The sequence below is a fragment of the Mastomys coucha genome, unplaced genomic scaffold (genome assembly GCF_008632895.1).
Source record: "Mastomys coucha isolate ucsf_1 unplaced genomic scaffold, UCSF_Mcou_1 pScaffold3, whole genome shotgun sequence".
NCBI lineage: Eukaryota > Metazoa > Chordata > Mammalia > Rodentia > Muridae > Mastomys > Mastomys coucha.
In genome coordinates this window covers 29,988,540-30,005,227 of record NW_022196909.1, presented here as the reverse complement: position 1 = coordinate 30,005,227, position 16,688 = coordinate 29,988,540, and the positions used below count along the sequence as shown (strand labels likewise).

The following is a 16,688-nucleotide window of genomic DNA, read 5'->3' as shown; positions in this document are numbered from 1 at the left end:
AAATGCTTAGACTGGAAATAGATGTAGCTATATACAACCCCGCCTCATTTCTCAATATTTAATAATGAAGAAGAAAGAATTTTTTTTTTCAAAACTTCTTTCCCCCATCACAAAACACTTAACGGTAAGAGAAACAAAATAAGCATGCAAACAAATAAAACAAAATAACTGTATTTTAAGCTGGGTTAATAAAATAAGTTACCCAAACAAGCAAATTCTTCAATTATTGTTTTGAAGCTTTTAAGAGCAGTCATAATTGGGGAATAAAGAGCAAAGCCTGAGCGCAAAGCTTCAACAGAAGGAAAGCGAGAGAGGTCAGCATGTGGAGAAAGGAAAGAAGATGCACACATTGGCCTTCAAGCAAGGAAAAGCTACCTGACAAGCTCACAGTAAAAGAGTGTGTGGGAAGAACGAATACAGACCAGTCTTTGAAAGGATAGAATGCTGACCTGTTTAAGACACATTGATGCCTGATACTATCCTGCCAACACTAAAAAGGTGTAGCATGTATAGGAAATGATCTTAGCCTTTCACTGTGGCCAACAAACTCTCAGGGAGTCCTGGCTAGCCTCATAGGGAACGTGACAATTGGTTATTTTCTCTTGTAGGCTAAAAATCACAGCAACTCAGTGCAAATACACACAGAAAATCTGAATTTTTCTCCTAGTAGGTCATCAATTCCTTCTTGACTCTAGGCCTAACCTCCAGAAGTTTAGTGTAGCCCTTCTGTGCAAACTTTGAGTATCTCTCACTCCTGTATGTATTGTTTTGTGAATGGGATTTCTCTATGACACAGATGTTCCTTAAATTACTGAAAACTTTGTCTCCAGAGTCTTCCTTACTTCTGTACAAATCCTCAGATTTTCAGATGCTCAAAGGGTTCCAGTGATGGGACAGAGTGTATGAAAGCCTACTGTGGTGGGAATCTGAGAAGGAGAAGTTATCTTTGTGTGCTCCTTTTAAATGAGGATAAGATGTGGTCCTGAAGGAGAGTGTGCAGGAATTAGCAAGCTGATGGAAGCTGTAACAACTATCTATGCATTTGGATATTTTTTTCTTTTTACTTTAAAATGGGGTTTACTGTGCTTCATGAGGGAGGGAGCTAGCAAGTAAAGCTGATAAATTGAGTTCTGGCCATAGAACGAACATTAGAGAAGTGTTCCACATAAACTGTCCCCTAAGGAAATAGAGAAAGAGAGAGAGCAACAGAGACAGAGAGATAGAGACAGAGACAGACACAGACAGAGACACATACACACACACACACACACGTAGATAAATAGAATATACTTCAACTGCAAATTGCTAGTGTAAAGGTATCTATGCTAGAATTATTTATAGAATTTAAATGAAAACTAACAGGCATATTTGTAAATATCAATGAGCCATTCTTAAAATAAGCCATGCATTTTTGGAGAATGTTTGCTCATTTGCTTATATTTGCCTCATTCACAAGTGGTTAATTGAACTCTAGTTCAAAAGAGAAAGTTTTATAATTTGGTTAAGACCAAAATTGCAGACATTCCTAGAGAGCTCAGGTTCTGAAGACTGCATTTTATTTGACAAGCCATCATATTGATAGCCAAATTAAAAGAAAAAAGATAAAATACTCAGTTTCCTTAAAATATTTATTTATATTTAACAAGTTCTTAACAAACTTAACATCCCCTTTTTCTGGAGAGTCTATGCCTAAAAGCTTTGTTTCTTTTTAATTTAATTTATTTTTATTTTTATTTTTGAGAAGATGACTTTCCTAAAGTTCAAGAGTAGAATTTTGACCTTGGATTTTTCCTGGCAGGTGACATACTTGGCTTAGTTCTCATTTTCATTCTATGCTTCAAATAAACAGTAGGTTGTCAAATCTCCAATATCATGAACAAAAGTCATATTTCAGAAATGAATAATGCATGCAATTATCCTCAACCTATGTGTCAAGTACAAGGTTGAGGAGGATTTCAAGTTTGATTTGATGAAAGATAGACAGCTGCTTCTGATTCCCTTCAAAGTCACCTGCCTTAGCATTTACCAATAAAAGTATCCATTCCTTTTGTGATTTGGGATGCATTAAAGATGAAATACCAGTGGGTGTTTTAGGGAGGAAGCAGAAGGGTGTAGAACCCATGGCACATGTTCAATACACACACACATGCATGAACCAAAAGCAAGCACGCATTCTAGGCAGCATGGAGCTGTTTGCCCTTGGGCTCTGCACACTCAGGGATACCCAATTGCTCCTCATTATAGAGCCTTCAGGCTGAATGTATGGCTTCGTCTACCTGAAAGTCCCTTTGTAATCTCATCTTCATGACTTACTTGATCTACTCTCTCACGCTATGCTCTCTGTCCTTGCTTGTCTACCAACCGAATCTCAGTTTCTTCTTTAGGATTATCCTTTTATTCCCACACCATTTCTAATAAATATATGGAACTGCCACCCAGTATTCAATAGACTTTTATTTTTCTTCCTGGTGTAGAACTCTCATGGTAGTTCATGTTGTCTTTTCTTATCACTTTCAATACCATACTCCATTATGCCGGTATGGTATATTTACATACTGATGTGTGGATGTATGTATGTGCACATGATGAGTATAGAAGTAGAAGACAAGGTCAACTCTAGGTGTCTTTCATAATGGGTCTGCAATTCATTTTTAGGAACGGTATCTCTCATAGACTCTGTACCTCACCAGTTCAGCTTGTGTGATGGGCCAATGACCTCTAGAGATTGGCAACCTCCATAACACCAGCACTGAGATTACAGGTATACACTGCTGTGTATGGCTTTACATGAGTTCTGGGGACCCAAATCAGATCTTCCAGTTTTCTTGCCATGCACTTTATTGATTGAGTCATCTCCTCAACCTCTTATATTTCTTTATTTGGACACTCGAGAGACTAGATTTAAAAAAAAAAATCTCTAGTACTTAGAAAAAAGCTTATCATAAAGCAGATAATCAATAAATGTTTTCAGAAAGTCTTACGCTGTCTGCTTATTACCCATGCTTGCCTAAAACCCTAACCCAGTAAAACAGCATGAAGTAAATATTTACGGAGGCTTTCAAGAGCTGGTAGAGTCACCCTTCGCTTATCCTACCACAGAGGAAATCAGCCATGACTTTGCAATTATAAATGTTTTTGGAGAATGTGTAAAGCTTTTAAGCTTGGTACTTAGCTTGCTATTACATATATCTCATGACTTTCGAGTGACAAACATACCATTTCAAGCAGGACCTGCATTCAAACTTACATCAGTACTTTATGTTACATTTTTAATAATGGAGAGGATGGATGGGAAGTATATTCCTCTTGAGATACGCAGATACAAGATGGGCTGAGTAAAGTCCATCTACAACTATTACAAAAATGCTCTTCTTTTAAATACCAGCACATATATGCTCTGATGAACTGATGTCAGTAGGAAAGAGATACAGGATGACAGTTGCTTCCTGAGGCCATCTTCTCTCTTACTGTCTTATGTATGCAAGGAGAAAATAGACTGAGGAGACTTTGGGGTCTGTAGTTTATACCGAATATGAATTTGGTATAAACATCATTTACCCTAAAGAAAACTTTCACGCAAATAGTGAAATAAGGCTGTTCCATGTTGTTTATTCTTCGGGTTTTGTTTGTTTGTTTTATATTTATTGATTTATTCTCTCATATATTACATCCTGACCATAGTGCTACCTCCCTTTTTCCTGTCACCACCCCTCTTTCCTCCCTATCCACTCCTCCTCCATTTTCCTTCAGAAAAGGGCAGGTATTCCAGAGTTGTCAGCCAAACATTGCATATCAACTTGCAATAGCATTAGGCATCTATCTCACATAGAGGTTGGACAAGAAAACCAGCAGGAAAAGAGGGCCCCCAAAGCAGGCAAAAGCATAAAAAATAGTTGTGCACCCTCTGATAGGTGTCACACAGAAACACCAGTTTAAGCCATCGTAACATATATACAGAGAGCCTGTGCCACATCCATGTAGGCTCTCTGATTGTTGGCTTAGTCTCAGTGAGCCCCTATGAGTCCAGGTGAGTGGATTCTGTGGGTTTTCTAGTGTGCAGTTCAGAAATGTTGCTGTGTACACTTACGATAAATATGCAAGCAACTATAAAACGTTATCTCATGGGTAAGGCCTTGGGCAAGCACTGTTTTTGATAATGCAAACAATGCCAATATTAAGATATAATCTTGGCTTTCAAAGATGAGCAGTAGATTTAGGAAATTTACCACGCAAACATTAAAATGATAAACTAACATGTCACTAGCCTGAGACAAGATACAACAATGTTCATGACCGCCAGTTAGAAAGACTCAGAAATCAGAGGCAGAGACAGCAGAAGGCATGGTCCTCTCTTAGGTAGCATCCCCTGTGACACTGTATCCCAGCCTGATGTAGGTTCACAGGCTGCCATTGCTCACCCACAACCACAGACCCAATCACGGGGCTGAAAGCATCATCTTTTCCGTGCCAAGGAAGTACATCAGATAGTGGCAAGTTTGTATCTATTTGGAGGCTTTGGTTAACAGTGACTAACAGGTTGATACTTCTGCCAGAGTGTCTCTTGGTTAGAAATGGAAACACTTCCCACTTGCATTGAGTTACATAGTCCAGTTTTATTTGTTCTCTGTTGGGAGCACGACATGGATGCTGTCTTAGTGTTTTACTGCTGTGAACAGATACCATGACCAAGGCAGCATTATAAGGACAATACTTAATTGGGGCTGGCTTACAGGTTCAGAGGTTCAGTCCATTATCACCAAGGCAGAAACATGGCAACATCCAGGCATGCATGGTGCAGGAGGAGCAGAGAGCTCTACATCTTCATCTGAAGGCTTCTGGTGGAAGACTGACTTCCAGGCAGCTAGAGTGAAGGCCTTAAGCCCATTCCCACAGTGACACACCTGCTCCAACAAGGCCAGACCTCCCAATAGTAGCACTCCCTGGGCCAAGCATATACAAACCAGCACAGAGGCCAAAGTGAACTTGTAAGCTTGCTCAGTTTGGTTAGGACACAGGCTAATGAGGATAGGCCATAGACTGCATCCTATATAGCTAATTAACTCAGAGGAAAGTCTTGCTGCCCAGAGTACAGGGCAGCTGATAAAACATTAGATAGGGAGGGGACAAAATCTACCTACCTACCCAGTCTGCTGGAGAAAAATGCCAAATATTTGTGCTTCAAGCTAGCAATTATATGTTTTATTTAAATGATACTATATTCTTTCCCCACAAATGTCATTTAATCCTGAATACTGATCAAAAAACAGAAGTTGAGAAAATGTATCCATGGTGGTTTGAATAAAATGGCCTCCCTAAGTCCATAGGGAGTAGCACTATTAGGTTTTGTTGTAGTTGATGTGTCACTGGGGGTGGGCTTTGAGATCTCAAAAGCTCGAGCCAGGCTGGCTTAGTGACCCTCAGTCTTTTCCTGCTGCCTGCCGATCACGAGGTAGCTTCTCCAGCACTGTGCCTGCCTGGAGGCTCCCTGCCATGATGATAATGGACTAAGCCTCTGAAACTGTAAGCCAGCCGCAATGAAATCTTTTCCTTTACATGACTTGCTGTGGTCATGGTGTCTCTTCACAGCAATTAAACTCTAAATGCCTCATGGCACTCGGTAGGTTTCTGCAAATCACAACTGTACTTTCCGCATCTTCACTTTGTCCACCTCTAGTAAAGGAATGGTTCACACAACCTGAACATCAGTATTCAACTTGCATCAGGCAGAAGCTCTGCTTTCCAAGGCTATAATTATGTACAATACAGTACATTTTCCAAGTCTCAGATATGGAGGAGAAATCTTAGGAATGGAACATACTCATCTTCTCAACAGGGATTCATTGCCTAAGCATTACCCGTAGGAAACCTTCTGATTCGTGGAATAATCATGATTTCTAAAATGGGTCTATATAGCAGAAGAACAAATTGACTGAAAAAACACAAACATTTTTCTTGACTGTACCAAGAACATAAACACTGGGAAATTGGCAATTGTGACCAACACACACACACACACACACATACACACACAAACGCACACAGTAAACAATAATGACTAACACACATAGACTCTCAACTCATGTACACACAAAGATACATTGGATAATTTTGACTAACACCCAATTGATAGTTGTGATCACCACATACACACACACACACACACATATGTATATATATATATATACATATATACATACACAAACATATAAACATATATGCATATGGATATATTGCATACACAAGACACTAAATGCAAAAATCAAAACAAGGATTCAATTCCCTGATATTAGCTGGCTTTATATCTCTTCTGCATACATCCTATTGCAAAATTTGTACTTTACATATTTTCATACTTAAGGATCTTTAAGTATAAATAGTGTAAAATCTAATCTTGCCCATTTTGGTTTCTAGATGAGCCCCCAGACTCTGTAGTCTTCCTTTATATGTGTCTCAGGTGAAGAGACTCTCCTTTGCCTTCTGTGTGAGAAAATAAACAGAGAAAGTCTGGCTCCACAGGCCAATCTGCATCTTAACTGCCACATATAATCTTTCATGCCCTAATACTCTTTCTGTATCAAATTCCACTTTGATAAATACATTTGATCAATACTTCCACCCAGCTGAGCCTTTCTAGTTAACCTCAGTTGGTTTCTAAGAAAAAAGGGACTGAGAGGCTTGTTTTCAAATATTCTATCAAGCATATCCTCCCATGGTCTCATTACGATGGTTGTTTTTCTTTGCTGTGCCAAAATTATTTGTTTTGAGGAAGTCCCACTAATCCTTTTTTAATCTTATTTCCTATATTTTGAGTCTTTGCTATAAAGTTCTTGTCCATCCTGGACTGTACATTTTAAAGGGGTTAAGAGCCAAATGGATACAAGGAACTCAAGCAGCCCCAATACTAAACAACACAACCCTCTTATTTGTTGATGAAATAAATTATGTATGTATGTATGTATATATGTATGCGTGCATCCGTGTGAAGGTATCTGCACATGAATGTGGATGAGCATGCCTATGCCATCACAAGAGAGATCCAGCTCTCTTAGAGCCAGAGCAGGGATTTCCACATGATTGCAGAGATTAAATTCCTGTCCTCATAATTAACTTGCAAGAGTTGTTAACTCCTGAGCCTTCTCTCCAGCCTCCATTCTTTATTAAGTTCAGTTTTGGCTTAATATCTACACTGAAGCAGATTAAATAAAAGTTAAAATTAAACATGTGTATTCAAATATACACATTTAAAATGCTGGAATTAGTCTTAACTGTGGCTTCAGTTTATAAGGGTTTAGCAAGAAAGCAACTTCAATGCAGCCTTAGGTTAGTAATTGTTCTACCTTTTGTTGTTTTATATTGGACAAATCTTATTTCCAATTTCCTATCTTTCTTTTATCTATCTATCTATCTATCTATCTATCTATCTATCTATCTATCTATCTATATCATTGAGACATGCCCTTACTCTGTAGTTAAGAGTGGTATGTGGGACTCACAACCTTCCTAACTCAGCCTTCTACTTGCTAGGATTACGGGATTGTGTGATTATGCCTGACATGGATTCCCAAATCTTCAAATTAGAGAATCCCAGTTATGTTGGATAATCTGGTGAGTATATATAATTATATACATTGAAGGATCAAAGTTGCCAGTTGCTTTTAGTAACTGTTTTGGGAGAGGTTAACAATTTAATACTTGCAATTTACATGTATTTCTGTAAGTCATGGCTCTGAGCAGCAGCACTGGCACCCAGAAACAGTGGCAGTGATGAAATAATTAAATATACACCTTTCCCTCATTTACTCCTGGAATTTCTCATGGAACAAGGCCCAAGAGGATAGTGTACCAGGAATATCCATTCTTGCTGTCCTTCTCATTCTGTTGATGTCTCCACTTCACTATGTGCTTTTCACAATGGACACTGTTAAGTAAATATTCATGGCACAGAGATAAGTAACCATTATACTTTTAAAACAGGAATAACATGTGTCCCTTGTTTAATTTTACATTTACTCATTGGTCACAACAAAGAAAAGAGCAGTTCATGATCATACACATACACAAAGACATAGCAAAATGAAATGATTTCTGTTTACAAAACCATCATTGCTCTCCTAGTAATTCCCCTTTCTCCTTGATAGAAAACTAAAAGGTAAATATTTCTGCTTTCATTGAAATGAAAAATATATTCTTGGTTTGCCGTTTGTTGTTACAAAGACCAATGACTTAAAGAATTTGAGATTCCTCTGATTTCTCCTCCTCTTTCATGTCCAGGGACACAGACAATATCATCTCCATGCACAATCTAAAAGGCATTTTGCATGCATCTATGGGCCACTTTGTTCCTAGAGAAGTGCTTTTCAACCTTTCTAATGCTACAAACCTTTAATACAGTTCTTCATGTTGTGCTAATCCCTGAATATAAGAATGTTTCGTTGCTCCCTTGTAAATGTAATTTTTCTATTGCTATTAATCACAGTCTAAGTATCTGATATGTAGGGTATCTAACATGCAACCCACATGAAAAGGTCCTTTGATCATGAAAGGGTCGCGACTCACAGGATGAGAACTAATGCCCTCGAAGACCAGCAATCACCTACATAGTGAAAGACAACCACTGAGGCGATTGCTGACAACGAAAAGTAAAACTAAGCCAAGGCCAATTCTCAGCCTGTGTTGCTAAATGATTAAGAAAATAATTCCCCTATAAGATGCTTTGGGAAAAAAAAAATCATTCACAGAAAAATAAAGAGAGCCTCAAACATGAGGTTGTTTTCAGAGGGAAAATGGGAAGGACTGGAGGTCCTGAGGTATAGAGGTTGCATTGCCCATTTTTTTCAACAGGGGTTGAGTACTCCCCACTGTCGGTGGCTCTTTGTGTTTTGGCACTTGTGGATTCCTGTAATAATCTCTGCCTGCTGCAAGAAGTGTCTTTGATAAGGAATGAGACCTGCAGGTATCTGTGGGTCTGAGGATCGGTGTTTAGAATGCATTTAGAAATGAAAATGGTTTAGCAAAGCAGAACCCTCTTGTAGGTTCCATGATCTGGCCAGTACCATGCATGGATTGATTCCCTCTTACTAAGCAGGTATGAAGTCTAAATAGAAAGCTGGAGACTAGTCCCAAGATAGAGTGTCACTATTACACTATTGGGAACACCTTGATGGCTTGATCAGGAAATGTGGTAGAAGAACAAATGGAAAGGACCAGAGGACTGCAACACCTGCTGTAAGATTGTGTGTGTGTACATGTGTCTGTGTGTGTGTGTGTGTGTGTCCATGAAAATGAAGCTAGATCCAAAAGATCTCTTTGCACAATAACAACTGCAATTGACATGTCAATACGGTAAAGGAAATCTCACAAGGCCATATATCTAGATGAGGAACTATAGCCAATTAATGTCTGCCAAGAGAAGGAGGATCACTTTTCAGACTTCTTGAGACAAGCCTACTGATAGGCTATCAAATCTCAAATTGTCAGTCCTAAACACACATACATATGAGCAACACTAAATAGATTTAGCTGCTTAGGCACACACACACACACACACACACACACACACACACACACACGCATACACACACATGCAACAATCATCATTGTTAAAGTTAAGAACTTTAGAGAGAGAGAGTAGAAGATCTTGAGAGGAGTTGAGGGGCAATGGCTAGCGTGGAAATGATAACACATGAATGAACTTCTCAAAATAAAATTACTTTCAATCCCAGGCACTTGTGGAAGGCTGAGTTGATAGAAAGGTATGAGATTAAGCCAATTTAGACAATACGGTATGATTATGAAAGAATAAAATAATAATAGAACAAGAAATGAGTACATTCAGTACTTTTTGTTTGCCTATGAAAATGCCAACTGATTGATATATTTTCTGAAATTACATGGGAGTATTTCTCAGGTCAAATACTATGACAAATTTTATTTTTAAGATATATTTTATTTTTAATTATGTGCATATGTGTTTCTCTATGTGTGGGAACATGTGTGAGTGCAAGTGCCACCTGATATGAAAATATAAACATATTTTAATAAAACTAAAAATCAGTGTAAAATGAGAATTCTTGCTAGTCATTATTTTCTTTACAGTGAAAATAGACTTTCATAGAATATACTCTGATTACAGTTTCTCCTCCCCTAAATCCTCCCATATCCTCCCTACTTATTCACCTGCCCAAATCTACACCTGCCCTCTCTATCATTCAAATATAAACAGGCATCTAATAATAAAACAACAATAAAATAAAATTAGATAAAATAAAATAGAAGTAAAGAGGCAAAGAAAAAGTTCAAGAAACATATAGATATAGAGACACACACATTCACAATTTCAATTTTGAGGATAAGGCCAAGCACTAGATTTAAATAAAAATATGGATATTTCTCCCAATAGTTTACAGGTTCATAAAGTAACCTATTATCTATAAAATTAAAGACCTTGGTAAAATACTTGCCATTCATGTTTTACAGTCAATTTGCCCATTCATATATGTATTTAATAGATGTACATTATCTAATGCAACATTTTCAGGCGCCAGGCAACATTTTGAAAGTGAATCAAAATAGCCATTTTCTCATTTCTAGGTACTAGCCAAGGTTCATGCCAATGCTACCCTGCCATATAAAATGATCAACTATCTAAACAGTTAACATGCAAATATGAAAAGCATCAGTACATATCAAGCTGCTGTTTATAGGGAGTTTGCTTTACAACTCTTCTGGGTTGTGAGACGGTGACTTAGCATGCGTTTCTAAACAGTACAGTCTTAGCACTGTCAGGAACTGCACTTGGAAGTGAGAGTCAATATTCATCTTGGCAGGCATTTCCCATAATACATACATACATACATACATACATACATACATACATACACACACACACATACACACATACATACACACACATACACACATACATACACACATACATACAAACACATACATGCACATACACACATACATACACACATACATACAAACACATACATGCACATACACACATACATACACACATACATACAAACATACATACAAATATACATGCACATACACACATACATGCATACACACACACACATATTTCACTTATTAGACTTGATGTGTTATAATCTACACTGAGCTCCAATGTTCCCCCCCGCCCCTCTCACTAACACAATAACTCATTTCTGCAAGCGATAACTGGTAACTGGTTTTTAAGTCTGGATTCTAAACTGTGAATGTCTGCAGGTTCATCATAGTGATGGCGTTTATCTAGCAAGTAGGAATGCTTCACTGTAAACTTAAGGACTGCGAGCAGTACCACTCATCCTTGTCACATGTGTGTGTATGTGTGTGTGTTTACATGATGTATGTTTTTATGCCTTGCAACCCCTGCTAGCTTGTATGATACTGTGTGGAGCCACTTAATGCACAGGCTTTAAAGGGATGGTCTCTGGCTTTGGAGCCTGACATATTAAACATCTCAAGGCCAGATAGTGTACCTTCATTCCCAGCACACGATTCTTTTTCTGTGCTTTTTGCATGTTGCACAGAGACACACGCTGGGAATCGTGAAACTACACACTCAGGTCTTGCTTCTGCCTTGTTTCCATTGCCAGGTTTGTGTACTCTGGGGCGGACTCCATTCAGAACCGCCTAGATTCAATCCCTGCTTCTGGTTTGCTCTGCCTGTTGGACCTTGGGGTTATGAACACGTTTTCTTCTGACCCCAGTGACCTTGCTTACAGAATAGTAAAAGTGCACCCCTTGCTGAACTTACTCAAAGCAACTGAGAGCTCAGAGCCGAGTCTGAAGTGTAATAATTAGCAAATGACCATTTACTTTTACCTTCGGTAGAGCTGCGGATGATAAGGAAATGAGAGGGGGTGAGTGTGACCTGGGAGTCCTCTGACAAGTGCTGTGTACTACCTCTCTGTTCAGCTTCTATTGACCTCATTCATTCTACAAGAAAAGTCTTAACATGGAAGGTAAACGGGTCACTTCACTACCGCCTGCCTGTGGCCCTGGGGTGCTCTTATTCATGGCCTCTCATTCAGTTCTTCTATAATTTTCACTAGCCTCATAGGGGAAGCAGTAATTCAATGAGCTCAGTCACAAGAAAACAACATGTTTATCGGGGTGACCTGCGACGCTGTCCTCTCTGACTTGGCTCGCATTTGCATATTCTCGCTGAAATTTATTTTCAGCAATTGATGGTTTTATATCATTTATAAAACTCTTATTTGTATACTGTGAGGATTCCAGAGAACTCTTTTAATAGCCACTTACTTTTAATTTCCTGTGGCCTGGATATTACTCACTTGAATGAGTAGGGATCACATTTAGCCAATAAAAGCTTAGGAAACAAAATTAGAGCATCCGTACCCCAAATCATCCATGCTGGCTCAAGAATGCCAATGGAGCCGGGCAGTGGTGACACACGCCTTTAATCCCAGCACTTGAGAGGCAGAGGCAGGCGGATTTCTGAGTTCGAGGCCAGCCTGGTCTACAGAGTGAGTTCCAGGACAGCCAGACCTACGAAGAGAAACCCTGTCTCGAAAAAACAAACAAACAAACAAACAAAAAGAAAGCCATTGGATCTCATACTTGCCCATCCTTTGATGGGCATTACCCTGAGCATTACAGTGCATTTGACAAACAATTTTCCTGCTTAAAATCACCCTCTCAGTGGTTTTAAGATGGCTCAGCTGGTAAAGGCACTTGGCCACCCAACCTGGTGAATTGATTTCTATTCTTGGAGACGACCTCTCATAGAAGTAGAGAATCCATTTCAGAGGTTTGTCTTCTGACCTTCGTACACAGGACTGTACACGCACATGCATGCGTGTGTGTGTATGTGTGTGTGTGTGTGTGTGTGTGTGTGTGTGTGTGAGCGTGTGCACACACACACACATACACATGCACACACACACACACACAACATATACACATACACACAGACACAGGTAGTTGTCTATTTTAGAAACTATAGAAGGTATAGCCAGCATCTTTGCCTTGAAATTTTGAGATCACTCTAGAGTCCATAGGAAAAAGTATTATGATCAACAAGAAGTGTTCACAGAATAAAAACACAGTGCATCTCAAATCACACCCAGAAAATTTCTGACATTAAATACAAAACAAAACAAATTATGGTTAAAATATAAAGTAAATGAAAAAAAACATCACTATTTTAGTTCAATACCTTAGACCTTGTGTTGGTTTGAATAAGACTGATCCCCCCCCCCCCCCCCCCATAGGCTCCTATGTTTGGAATGTAAGTCTTCAGAGGGAGGCGATATGTGAGAGGGATTAGGTGGTGTGGCTTTTTTGGAGAAAGTGTGCTACTGGCAGTGGGCTTTGATGTTTCAAAGGACCCAGCTATCCTTTTTCTTCCTGCTGCCTGTGGATTCAGATAGAGAACTCTCAGCTCCTTCTCCAGCACCATGTCTGCCTGCATGCTGCCATGCTCCCTGCCATGAGAATAATAGACTAAGCCTCTGAAATTATAAGCCAGCCCCCAATTAAATGTTTTCTTTGATAAGAGTTGCTGTGGTCATGGTGTCTCTTTACAGCAGTCGAGCACTAAATAAGACAGACCTCTTGTATGGCGCTGGGCACACATTCTTATGCTCAGCTCTCTCTCTCTCTCATTGCACTGCATAATCTGTTGTTTCCTTTGCTGAAGATATTAATCTCTTTCAACTTTTTTTTTTGTCCTACATATCTTTGCAATCAAAATTATACATTTCATAAATAGTAGGGAAGGCAATTAGTCATTTAAATCAGAATTGAGTTCATTTCTGAGGGAGGTCCAGAATAAAAAGGCAGGATGTTGGGAATAAAAAGGGCAAGCAGGAAATAGAAGCTCTGTGATATTATAGTGCAGGCTTTGAGTTTATTTTTGTAGGCACACTTTGATTTCCCCTTAGGGGGAAAAAGTTTTGATTTCTGGAAATCACCAATTAAAACGAATATTTAATGGCATTCACACAGATAAGAGGCTTAAAAATTCTTATTCTTCTCACACGAAACCTCATTTGGGTTGTGGGTATCATGAAAGCCTTCATGTATGACTTTGTGTGGCATCCCATCACCTAAGAGGAAGAAGCCAGAGGAGGGGAAGCTTAAGGTCATCCGGAGCTACCCAGTGAGTCTAGGACTAACCTGGCTTATGTGAGACTCTCTTTCATTTTAAAGGATAGGTGTCACGGAGTAAAATGACAAGTATTTCAATGTGGTGAGGTAGCTCAACTGGTAAAAGGACTTGATTGGAAGCCTGAGTATGTGAATGTGCTCATTAAAGCTCACTTGGTTGAAGAAGAAAACAAAATCCTTGAGGCTAGCCTGTAGCCTTCAGACCCAGATGACGGCATGGCAGCCGCCCACAAAAATACAAACATAAATATGATAAAATAATAAGTGTTTCCTTCATACTTGACCTCAGTTGAATCCAGTCATCTAGATGAAAATAGACCGTATAGCTATTATACAGGCTTAAAACCATATGGGCATTTTAAATAGTAACACATTTACATATGATCAGAGCATATCATATGCAGGATTGAACCTCTTATTATTTTTCTTCAACAGAAAATAAGCAGTATTAGACATAAATTGCAAGCTGTGTGTTTCAAACATTTCATAAAGACAGACTTGGGAATGTTAAAAGTATTTATACGTGACATTCGTAATCAGACCATTAATGGAGCAAAAAGTATAATTGTTTAAAATTGATGTGGATATTAAAGATTATAGTTTGAGAAGAGCCTCTTAAAACACAATCCTGGCTTTCATTTTTACAATTACCCATGTCTGTGTGTATGTATATATGTTATGTGTATGTGTGTGTATGTGTGTGTATATACATATTTTTGTAAGTACAAATATATTCATTTGAAAATTTAAAGGATTTTTGGCCATATTTTTATTTCAGAGACTAATTATTGATATATATAGGATAAGTAGTAATTCCTTACATTTAAATGAATCAGATTTGAATAAGATGAGAAAAGTCTGGATATTTATAGATGATTGCTTCTGAACAAACATTTTTCTAGACTATACTTGTGGGTGGGTCAAAAGATTGAGAAATATTCTCTGAAAATAATCAACACTGCCTTCTGTAAACAACACAGAGATTAATTCTGACCTAATTCTCAGCTCCAGTCCAAAAGTATAGGCAGCCAAGTGTAATTTGACAAGTCTCCTCAATTACATTATGAGAGCAGGTCATTGCCAACTTCCTCATTTGAATCATAATTCAATGTGTATTCTCTCTTTCACTTGCCCACTAGACAGATAAATACATAATTCTCATCATTAACCCTCTTCTTAAGCCCAAACTTTAAGATAAAACATGGCTTTGATGGTAATGGGGATGAATGCTGTGGATAAATTTATTCCAGGATCCTCATCATTATAAACCACCCAGAAATAGAGGAAACCCCGAAACGTATTCAAAAGTGGTTTGTCGGTTTGAATGTGAAATGTCTCCCATAGGCTCACAAGTTTGAACACTTGGACTGCCAGTAGGTGGCGCTGCTTGTCAAGTTTTTGGAATCTTTAGGTGGCAGCGATTGGGAAGGTTTGGGGGTGGGTCTTGTGGCTTTGTTGCCTTGTCCTACCTTCTGACCACCGTTCTTTGAGGTTCATACTTCCTCTGCCAGGGCTACCCTGTCTACTCATGTCTTCTCCTCCATGATGTTGTATACCTCTGGGGGAAAAAAAAATGATACCAAAAAGAAACCATTTCACCCTGAGGTGGCTTTGGTCAGGACAGGTGACCACAACAACGGGAAGTGAAACTAAGACAAATAGGTTTAACCATATCAAAAGAAATTAATTGGCTATGAAATATTCTGCCTCCTAATCATGATCACCTCTGAGCACGTCAAAGGGAAGTGGAAATTGTAAGGAAGCCCTTAGCATCTTTCACTTCCTTGCTATCTGCTGTTGAAAGGGTTAGATTTCTTGTACATGACTGGTCTAGGATGACGTAGACTATTTTCTTTTATACCAATACTTTACACAGGTTTTTATTTTATTTTATTTTATTTTATTTTACATAACACTTTACCAATTATTAGAAGAGCTGTATTCAGGAACTGCTGTATACATACATGCTGTATACATGCATATGTACATGCATGTGTATATACATACATATACTATATATATATAGATATATATATATAGAGAGAGAGAGAGAGAGAAAGAGAGAGAGAGAAAGGAAGAGAGAGAGAAACAGAGACAGAGACAAAGAGAAAGACAGAGAGACAGAGAGAGAGAGACAGAGAGACAGACTAGAACAGAGTAAGGGTAGAGCAAAGGGTATACAGACAGCCAGAGGGCTTCCCTATATCTTGATTTATCCGTCAAAGGGTAGGTGAGGGTGTAATGCAACTGCAGAGAAATACAAGACACATTTGCAACATATGTGAGGCGATCATTTAAACTAACCCTGTAATCTGAAGAGGAAATCAAAGCTTATAACCCAATCTTAATACATATTCATGAAAAATATAAACAATATGTACATATGAAATATTCACTTATTAAAGAAAATTCCCCTATGCCTGAAAGTGTTCTATTCGTTTTCACTCTTTGCTTGTTCTACAAGGACTAAACTACCTAATTTAAAAAAGAATATCTGAACATTTCAATAGCCCGCAGTCGATAGGATGTACATCTTATGAAAGTCT

The 16,688-nt window shown here is 38.5% G+C and overlaps 1 protein-coding gene across 10 annotated transcripts in view; it reads right to left on the bottom strand.

The window, feature by feature from the left end:
* The window catches only part of Ctnna3 (catenin alpha 3), a 1,512,724-nt gene that overhangs the window by 84,686 nt on the left and 1,411,350 nt on the right, over window positions 1-16,688 (bottom strand). The window lies entirely within an intron of this gene.